General features: G+C 39.8%; 1 pseudogene; it reads left to right on the plus strand.

The window, feature by feature from the left end:
• Positions 1-8,011: 8,011 nt before the first annotated feature.
• Positions 8,012-8,111, plus strand: LOC127133777 (uncharacterized; annotated as a pseudogene).
• Positions 8,112-11,172: the final 3,061 nt, after the last annotated feature.

The raw sequence follows: 11,172 nt of genomic DNA on the forward strand, positions 1-11,172 counted from the left end.
GAAGGGTTGAGCGGGACTGACGGTTGTGTTGGCGGATGATCACCTTGTTCCATTTCTTCAAACTCATCTGTTTGCTGGTTTGTTTGTGAAGGTTCGGTGGTTTCAGGAGCGCTAAGATCGTAGAGGTGGCGGTTCGGGTTTGTGACATCGGTTAGGGTGGTATTGGGTAGCACAACACTTGGGACTGCTTGGTTGTTCACCATCAGATAATAGCCTCCGCCTACTCTGTTTTTAATCAGGCGGCTGGAGCGACAATAGCTGATATCCATAGACAGGGGTGGTAGGGATTCTAAAGTTTGGAGTTTATCCCCTAGGTTCAGGCCAAGTGCTATGGAGGTTATTAATCCACCAATTATGAATGGTTGCCGGCCTCTAGCACATAAGGTGCGGATATGATGAAGGAGAAAAGAGGCGGCGTTTACCGTAGTATCCGTTTCGAAAACGCACTGGAGGAAAAAGAGTTCTTTTGAGTTGACCTTACTGTTGTTTGGTCTTCCAAAGAGTGTGTTTTGCAGGATACGGAGAAAATAGCGGATGGTGGGGTTATGGATGTGGGAGAGAAGGAGTTCTTCCCAGTTGTAGGTATTTATACCGGAAATTTTCTTAAAAAGGTCGAAAACTAGAACTGTGTTCCAGTTTGAGGTTGGGGGAATTCTGGCATGGAGCAGACCTTCTGTGGGAAATTGTAGCATGGCACTCAATTGGCGTTGGGTTAGAGAGTACTCGGTGTTAAACATACGGAAGGTTGCTGTACCGGTTAGAAATTCACCTTCACCGGCGGGAGTGGTGTAGTCGTAAGAACTTAGGAATTCTAAGGTTAGGGAAGGATAGGTGGGTTGGTTATGGGTGCAAAGGAAGCTTAAATCGGCTCTACGGAGCATCCACTCGATACCTTGGAGTAAGCCCAATTGTTGTAAACAAGTTAAATCGGGGTACTTGGTGGGAGCGACGCCTCGCTGTTGGAAGCGCTCGAATTGCTCTTGCTGATAGTTGTCATCTCCGGATCGGAAGATGATATTTCCGAAATTTTGATTTCCCGCCATTGTGATGAATTTTTGAATGAGTGATTTGGAAAAGAAAAGAAGTGTATATTTGATATGAGAGAATTGTTTGTGGTGAAAGAAGGAAGTTTGGAGGGTATTTATAGGTAAAATGTGGGAGGTGAAAAGAAAGAGTGGTTGAAAAGTAATTAATTGTGGTAAATGAAAAATGAATGGGGAATGTAAAAAGGTAAGGGGTGTAACGTTCGTCTCCAACGGCTCCCTAACGTTCACATATCTGAGAGGCGTTACGCTCGTCACAAAGCTGTGACGCTCGTAACAAGTACTAAGTGTGCCGTCCGTCATGGGTGGTGTGACGCTCGTCACACTTCCTTTTTGGAAAGGCTTAGTAGCGCTTCACAGAATCACTTGGTAGCGTAATTTAATATTTTATTCTGCTTATGAACGTTTTAGTCTGTAGCTTAATTTAGTATGCATGCTTACTTGCTTTGTATAATAATAATAATAAGTAATAACAGTAGAGCATAATAGGCATTGCAAAATAGATTAACTAAACAGCTTCAATAAAAAGGATCATAATGTATTACAGGAAGGGAAAATAATAAAATGAAATAGAAATAAACATGAATTCAAATAACATTAATGAAAAATTCTAGCCTAAAACTAAATAACTTAGAAAGAAAAATAACTAAATTCCATCTATCTTCGGATCTCTGGCCGGAGGAGTAAAAGAGTTAACATGATGCCGTAACATACGTAACTGACTTGCCGTGCTGCTCATGTGTTCTAGGACTGCAAGTCTCAAGCTGTGGAAATCTTCCCTGAGGGCGTTTTGTTCTGACATCAAAGCTTCAATGACGGTTTTAATATCTGTTCCTGGCATATGATGTCGGAGATCAGGCATGGCTGATTCTTCGGTCAGGACGGGCTGAGGAGGAGGATCAATATCATGGTAGCCGGATGGAGTCTGAGGGTCAGATTCAGCAAGAGAGATATGGTCAACATAGTGCTCATAGTCATCACAAATCTCATAATCCTGGATGGATTCAGTGGATCCAGCAGGAGTTGGGGTTTCATTCAGGTTATAGAGCCAGTTCCTTTGGTTATGAACACTAGTCCTAGGATCGGGCAGGGTGAATAGGTAGAGAACCTGGTTATCAATAACAAGCTCAAACTCATCATACCCTATGTTTGCTATAAACATAGTGTTGAAGAGGAAAGGTATACTCATAGTGGTAATGCCACAAAAAGGGTTCAGGTCAAGCATAGGCTGACGTAGTCCAATAGCATTACCTATCATAGTTATCAGGCCGCCTATTCTAATGGGTGCTCTCTCATCCTGGATAAGGTGGTCCAAATTAGCTAACATAAAAGTAGCACCGTTTACTGGACGGTTCTGGGAAGCACAAAATATGATGAAGAGTTCATCACGTGAAACTGAAGTACTATTTGGCTTCTTCCCAAATAAAGTGTGGGTCAGGATCTTATGGAAATAGCGAAAAGCCGGGTTATGTATGTTTCCAGAGAGAAACTCATGTTCTTCGGGCTCATCATTTCCAGTCAGCTTACCCCAAAAGTGTTCAAGCTCTCTATATTCAAGAAGTTCTTCCTGGCTTATAGTGAATGTATCAAAGGAGGTAGGAAAACCCAAAGGTTGGTGAAGTCTCTAGTATTAAATTGGTACTCCATATTGAACATTCTGAACTGGATAAAACCTCTGGTAATTCCTTTTCCATGGCTAGGTAGATAGATTAATGAACTAAGGAATTCTAATGTGAGCCTCCGGTAGGTGGTGAAAGGTCTCAGAATAGGGGAGGTCTCCCATCCTATCTGATTCAGCAAAAACAGGACACTCTGTCTCAGTCCAAGGGCAGTCATAGCCCAATCATCAGCATATAAACTAGGTAGCATCTCTCTAGTGGCTAGTTCTTCAAACCTTCGTTTCTGAGCCATTCCTCTGAACTTGATACCCATACGGTCAAAATGTCCCATCTGGTTAGTGTTAACTAGAGAAAAGAAAACATGAGTTTAAGTCAGGATTTGGCCAAATGCCGAAAGAAGAATAGAATTATTATTAATATATATAGATATATTTTTTTTTCTTTTTGAATAAATCAATAATGAATACTAAATAGAAATTAAAAGAATAATTAAGAGAAAAATAGAGAGATGATAATAATAATAAAATAATAAAATAACAGATTAATTTGTGGGTTGTCTCCCACTAAGCGCTTTGTTTAAATGTCGCAAGCTCGACAAAGAAACTGTTAAATATTGTCTACGAGTCCTGGGGGCGTTTCGTCTAAGTGTAGAATTTGCGAATCCTCGTTGGTTTCCGCATAGTGATAATGTTTCAGACGTTGCCCGTTTACGGTGAACGGTTCTGTAGATTGTCCTTTAATTTCTACCGCTCCACTGGGAAAGATTTTAGTGATATGGAAAGGTCCTGACCATCTGGATCGTAGTTTTCCCGGGAATAATTTTAGTCTGGAGTTAAATAAGAGTACTGCGTCGCCTTGCTTGAAGATTTTCCTTGATATACGCTTATCATGCCATTGTTTTGTTCTTTCCTTATAGATTTTGGCATTTTCATAGGCGTCTCTTCTGAGTTCCTCTAATTCGTTTATGTCAAGGATTCTCTTTTCACCGGCGGCTTTATAATTCAAATTTAAATTTCTAATAGCCCAATAGGCTTTATGTTCCAATTCTACCGGGAGGTGACAGGATTTTCCATAAATGAGCTTAAATGGGGTCGTCCCTATGGGAGTTTTATAAGCAGTTCGGTATGCCCATAAAGCTTCTGGTAATTTCAATGACCAATCTTTCCTTGAAGTGGCGACCGTTTTTTCTAGTATTTGCTTGATTTCTCTGTTAGATACTTCCACTTGTCCACTGGTTTGAGGGTGGTAAGGTGTTGCTATCCTATGTCTCACTCCATATTTAAGTAGTAGTTTTTCGAGTACCTTGGATATAAAGTGTGATCCACCATCACTGACTACTATCCTTGGGATGCCAAATCTCGGAAATATTATATTTTAAAGAGTCTAGTTACTACTCGGGTGTCATTAGTTGGAGAAGCTATAGCTTCGATCCACTTTGATACGTAGTCAACCGCCACGAGTATGTATTTGTTACCGAAAGAGGACGGAAACGGTCCCATGAAGTCTATTCCCCACACGTCAAAAATCTCTACTTCCAAAATACCTTTTTGTGGCATCTCGTCACGTCTAGATATGTTTCCCGTGCGTTGACATCTGTCACACTCCTTAATAGCCGCATGTACGTCCTTCCATATAGTTGGCCAATAGAAGCCTGCTTGTAGGATTTTAGAGCAGGTCTTGGATGTACTTGTGTGTCCACCATAAGGCGCGGAGTGACAGTGTTGGATTATATTTTCTACCTCTTCTTCGGGTACACATCGACGGAAAATACCATCGGGACCTCTTTTGAAAAGTAAGGGATCATCCCAGTAATAGTGTTTTATGTCGTGGAAGAATCTTTTCTTCTGCTGGTAAGATAAAGTAGGTGGAACTATTCCGGCAGCTAAATAATTAACTAGATCAGCGTACCATGGTATGACAGATATAGCTAAGGTGGTTTCTACTTGCATGTCGGAGTTGTTCTCTTCCAAAGTAGCTATGAGTTTGTCATACGAGAAATCATCATTAATGGATGTTCTTTCTGGTTCAAGGTTCTCAAGTCTAGAGAGGTGGTCTGCTACTACGTTCTCAGTTCCTTTCTTGTCCTTGATTTCTAAGTCGAATTCTTGTAGTAACAAGATCCATCTTAGGAGTCTAGGTTTAGCATCCTTTTTTGTTAGAAGGTACCTGATAGCAGCGTGATCAGTGTAAACTATTATTTTGGCTCCTACCAAGTAAGAACGAAATTTATCTAGCGCAAATACTACTGCTAGGAGTTCTTTCTCGGTTGTGGCATAATTCATCTGCGCTTCATCCAGGGTTCTGCTAGCGTAATATATAACATGAAGCTTTTTATCCTTTCTTTGTCCTAAAACAGCACCTACAGCATAATCACTGGCATCGCACATTATTTCGAATGGTTCATTCCAGTCTGGTGTCTGCATAATGGGTGCGGAGATCAATGCTTGTTTAAGAGTTTGAAATGCTTTTAAACAGTTATCGTCGAATATGAATTCAGCATCTTTCATTAATAGTCCGGTTAAGGGTTTAGTTATCTTAGAGAAGTCTTTGATGAATCGTCGGTAGAAACCGGCGTGTCCTAAAAAGCTTCGTACTTCTTCACGGTTCTTGGGGGTTGAAGATTTTCGATTACCTCTATTTTGGCTTTGTCTACTTCAATTCCTCTGTTCGAGATGATGTGTCCTAAAACAATTCCTTCTTGTACCATAAAGTGGCACTTTTCCCAATTAAGTACTAAGTTTACTTTTACACATCGTTCAAGAACTCTTTCCAGGTTTTCAAGGCATTCTTCGAAACTTTGTCCGTATACAGAAAAGTCATCCATGAATACTTCCATGATGTTTTCGAGAAAGTCGGCGAAAATTGCCATCATGCATCTTTGAAAAGTTGCAGGGGCATTACACAGACCAAACGGCATTCGTCTATACGCGAAGGTACCAAAAGGGCATGTGAATGTTGTCTTTTCTTGGTCATCAGGGTGAATTGGTATTTGAAAGAAGCCTGAATAACCGTCTAAATAACAGAAATGTGAATGTTTAGCTAATCGTTCTAACATTTGGTCAATGAATGGTAAAGGGAAATGATCTTTTCGGGTTGCTTTGTTTAGTTTCCTATAATCAATGCACATTCTCCATCCCGATTCGATTCGTTTAGTTATAGTTTCTCCTTTTTCGTTTTCAATAACGGTTATGCCTCCTTTCTTTGGTACAACGTGTACAGGACTGACCCATTTGCTATCAGATATAGGATATATAATACCTGCTTCTAATAACTTGGTTATTTCTTTCTTTACTACCTCACTTAGGATCGGATTTAGTCTTCTCTGGTGTTCCCTAGAGGTTTTACCGTCTTCTTCTAACATGATGCGATGCATACAAATAGAAGGGCTTATTCCTTTAAGATCGGTTATGTGGTATCCTAGTGCGGTTGGATATTTTCTTAAGATATGTAGGAGTTTTTCTGTTTCGAGTCTTCCTAGATCTGCATTGACTATCACGGGTCGTTCAAGTTCTAAGTCTAGGAATTCATATCTCAGATTTTTGGGAAGTGTTTTCAAATCAGGGGTTGGTTGTTAAGACACTGCGTAGGATCTGGTGTTATTGCTAAGCATTGTTTAGATTTGTCTTCTAAAAGATGGTCTGATGATTTGTCTTCTCCTGACTCTGCTTCTTTTATGCATTCATCGATGATATCCATGAAGTAACATGTATCTTCTATTGCAGGTGCTTTCAAGAATTTGGAAAGAATGAATTCAATTTTCTCTTCACCTACTTCGAAGGTGAGTCTTCCTCGTTTTACGTCTATGATTGCACCGGCAGTTGCTAAGAATGGTCTTCCTAGTATAATAGGTGTAGTATCATCTTCTCTAATGTCCATAATTGTGAAGTCAGTGGGAATATAAAACTGACCTATGCGTACGGGAACGTTTTCAAGGATTCCTACAGGATATTTGATGGAACGATCCGCTAGTTGTACAGACATCTTGGTCGGTCTTAATTCTCCCATTTCCAGTCTCTTACATATGGATAGAGGCATAACGCTAATTCCGGCTCCTAGATCGCATAAGGCTTTGTCGATGACAAATTTTCCTATGTGACAGGGTATAGAGAAACTACCCGGATCCTTGAGTTTAGGGGGCATGTTTTGGATTATAGCGCTACATTCGGCAGGGAGTGTAACGGTTTCGCTATCCTCAAGTTTCCTTTTATTAGAAAGAATTTCTTTTAAGAATTTAGCATATGAGGGCATCTGCGTAATAGCTTCGGTAAATGGGATTGTAACGTTTAATTGCTTAAGGAGATCGACAAATTTTCTAAATTGGCCTACATCTTTGGTTTTAACAAGCCTTTGAGGGTAAGGTATAGGTGGTTTGTAAGGTGGTGGAGGTACATAAGGTTCCTTCTTTTCTAGGGTATCCTTATTACTCTCTTCCTTTTCCTTAGGTTCACTTTCCTCAGTAGATTTCTTAGGGTTTTGGTTTTCTATCCTTGGATCAGACGGTCCTTCCACTTCCGTTCCACTTCTTAATATAATTGCATGAGCTTGGCTTCTCGGATTAGGTTGGGGCTGTCCAGGGAATGTACCGGTTGGTGCAGCAGTAGGTGCTTGTTGTTGAGCTACTTGAGATATTTGGGTTTCTAACATTTTGTTATGCGTAGCCAAGGCATCTACTTTGCTTGCTAGTTGTTTAAGTTGTTCGCCAGTGTGTATGTTCTGGTTTAAGAAATCTTTATTGGTTTGTTGTTGGGAAGCTATAAAGTTTTCCATCATGATTTCCAAGTTGGATTTTCTAGGGGTATTATTGTTAGGATTTGGTTTCTGATATCCCGGAGGTATAGATGGGGTTTGATTCGGAGACTGTCCAGGTGCGTATAAAGCATTATTACTCTTATATGAAAAGTTTGGATGGTTCTTCCAATTTGGGTTATAGGTATTCGAATAGGGGCTTCCTTGAGCATAGTTTACTTGCTCTGTTTGGATTCCAGTCAAGAGTTGACATTCCGCAGGGGTGTGGCCTTGGATTCCACAGACCTCGCAATTCTGAGTTATAGCAACCACGGCGGTTGGTGGTGATACGTTTAAACTTTCAATTTCTGGACCAAAGCATCCACTTTTGCATTAACGTGATCAAGGTTACTTATCTCGTACATGCCAGTTTTCGGTTGAGGTTTTTCCACTGTTGTTCGTTCGGTTCCCCACTGATAGTGGTTTTGGGCCATGCTCTCGATAAGCTGGTAAGCATCAGCATAAGGTTTGTTCATTAGTGCACCACCTGCAGCGGCGTCTATTGTTAACCTTGTATTGTATAAGAGACCATTATAAAATGTGTGAATTACTAACCAGTCTTCCAAACCATGGTGTGGGCAAAGTCTCATCATGTCTTTGTATCTTTCCCATGCTTCGAAAAGAGACTCGTTGTCTTTCTGTTTAAATCCGTTTATCTGGGCTCTTAACATAGCTGTTTTGCTTGGCGGAAAATATCGGGCAAGAAAAACTTTCTTCAACTCGTTCCATGTGGTGACTGAGTTGGAAGGTAGAGATTGAAGCCATCTTCTAGCGCTATCTCTTAATGAGAAAGGAAAAAGACGAAGTCGAATTGCCTCTGAAGTGACACCATTAGCTTTAACAGTATCAGCATATTGAACAAATATGGATAAATGAAGGTTTGGATCTTCGGTAAGATTTCCAGAGAATTGGTTCTGTTGCACAGCCTGCAACAGTGAAGGTTTAAGTTCAAAGTTGTTTGCTTCGATTGCGGGCGGAGCAATACTTGAATGCGGTTCATCTTGCGATGGAGCGGCGTAATCTCTAAGAGCACGAGCTGGTTCTGCCATCTCGGTTAAAGAAGGAAAAATGTTTTTGATATCAGGAAGGTTTATAGGAGGGAGATTGTTTTCAGCACGATATTCCCGAATTCGTCGTAAGACTCGGAGATATAGTTCGATATCGTTGATTCGTAAATAGAGCGGTTCGCCTTGAGAGCGAGTGCGTGGCATACAAATCAACGAAAGAAAGAATAGAAGGAAAAAGAAACCTTAGTCTCTACAGCGTAACGGAAGAGTTACGATATCGATTGAATAGAAGTCCCCGGCAACGGCGCCAAAAACTTGATCGCTCGACTGGGTGAGTCGAGAATGGGATACAAACTGCAAGTGCACAGTTCTATCGCGTAGTTTTAAAAGATATCGATCCCACAGGGACTTATGAATCGATGTACCGTTATCTAAGGTTACTACGTAAATCTAAGGTGAAAATGTTTGATTGTTTGGGGAAAGGAGCTAAGAGCTAAACTAATATCTAGATTAAATATTAATAAAACGGATATCGGTATGTAGTTCGTCAAAACTAGGGAATCAATTCCTTGTCGGTCTCTCGGTTTTAAAATAAATCGTTTCGACTAACTTTATTGGTTAAAGGTTTTATCTCAAACTCTCGCTCTGTTGAAGGAACCATGATCTTATGTTAATGTTGTTGTCACTTATAATTAAGTCAAAAATCATATTTTGAAAACAATAAAGTTGCAGAAACTCTTTTTAAGAAAATACTGACCGTTTTAAACACCCTTATCTCAAACTCTCGCTCTGTTGACTTAGGTTATACAATTAAATCTAAATGCTTAACTCTCGTCCTCACATTCAATCTTTAAAAATACTTTTTGGAAAAAGGTCAGAATTTAATTAATTCTAAAACTTGCTCTCGCCCTGAGATAGATTTAATGACTAACTTACACTGTCCAGTTAAAACCTCAAACTCTCGCTCTGTTGGTTTCGACTTCTTTATGTCTTTTACTTTTGTAAAAAATCTTGTTATTAAACCTGTAAGTTAAGACCATAAAAAGATTGATTCTAATTTTAAGTTTGAATAGACCGACTTAGTCTTGACCCCTTATTCTGCTTACTTTACATACCGATACCTAGGCAAATTAGCCAGACATGCTAAATGAATAAGAATCTATATCATGCATAAACAGACTCATTCCAGGCATGCAATATAAATAAACAGTAGAATAAAACATTAAAAATTAAATAACTATTAAAGAACCTGAATGCGTAATACAATGGTCTTTGAACACTCCTCCACAAGCCGGTAGGATTTGTTCTTCGATTCTTCAATTAAACAGTAAATTAAATCAAGGAAATAAAAAAGACTCGAATATAACGTAAGGTTAAATCCGGTATAAAGTTGCACAGTAGTTTCCGGTGTAGAAACTACTACGCGAAAAATATCTAAAAGCTAAGAACGGGGGAAAATAAATTGCAAGGGAAAAAGAAAACAAAGCTTGCAAAATAAAATAAATAAAGTGAACGATGCTGGAAAGGAAGAAAAATAGGCAAAGGCGTGAAAAATAAATTTGGCAGAGCTTCCGCAAAACTGAGCGTGCAAAAACTCTGTGTTCTTTTGGTTTGTGAGATGGCTATTTATAATAGCCTTGGTAGCAGCATTCCGTTTCTCCCATTCTTCAGCGTGGCTATATCCACGGCGTGCATATAGGAGACCAACTCCTTAACGTTATTCTTCAAGTCCTTCTGAGGGCGATACTTGCGCCACAAAGGTAGTGGGGTTGTGTGACGTTCGTCACACCATGTGTGACGTCCGTCACAAAGCTACTTCGCGTGACGCTCGTCACGCGTCCTGTGACGTCCGTCACAGGCACAACATTGGTGACTTGTGCGCTTTGGGCTGGGCTTTGGCCTTTGGTTCCTTTTCTCTCCTTTTTGTTGCTTTTTACACCTCCTTTTCTTCCCTTTTTCACTTTTGCTTCAAAATGGGTACCTGATGTAAATAGAAAAGAAATACTGCATAATATCTGATGAAATGGGATAAATTAGCGTAAATGATAAAATAATTTAATTGAATTAAGTCTTAAAAAGCGATATAATTTCGTGTTATCAATAGGTTAGGATGACTGACTCATCAACCCATAATATTCTCAAGAGAAACTCGTCTGAGTGTAGTATTGTGTAACAACTGTTATCAAGTTTTCACTTGAACAGTCTCCGCACTACGTCCTAAATAGGCTAAGTTGGGTTAAATGTTCTACGATCCTCAACTTCTCGGACCCCAAATCAGAGAAAGTGATGCCTAACCATAAATACGTGTGTGACATCAATAACTCCAAAAGGGTCTCCACTTAGCAAATGGGTCTCAAGCCAACTTGTTAAGGACTACTCCACACAAGTCGAACATGACTATACCATCCTCCTATCTTAATTATACTCAAATTCGGGTTAGAACTTATCTCAGCTCTCAGAGATCACCAAGCACAACAAGAAGATTATATCATACAAACAAATATACAAACATCAAATATACAATTATATACACATAAAAAAGTAGGATAAACCCACTGGAGACTACTCCCCAGTAGAGTCGCCATTTAATTTCTGTAGCGATAAATTCATGACCATTAAGCTATGGATAAACTTAACGTCAATAAAACCAGAGTCGCCACTGCGCTTTTATTGTTTCCAAGGGAAAAGGGAAAAGTACAAACAAAACCCAAATATAAG

This window comes from Lathyrus oleraceus, chromosome 3 (assembly GCF_024323335.1).
Source record: "Lathyrus oleraceus cultivar Zhongwan6 chromosome 3, CAAS_Psat_ZW6_1.0, whole genome shotgun sequence".
NCBI lineage: Eukaryota > Viridiplantae > Streptophyta > Magnoliopsida > Fabales > Fabaceae > Lathyrus > Lathyrus oleraceus.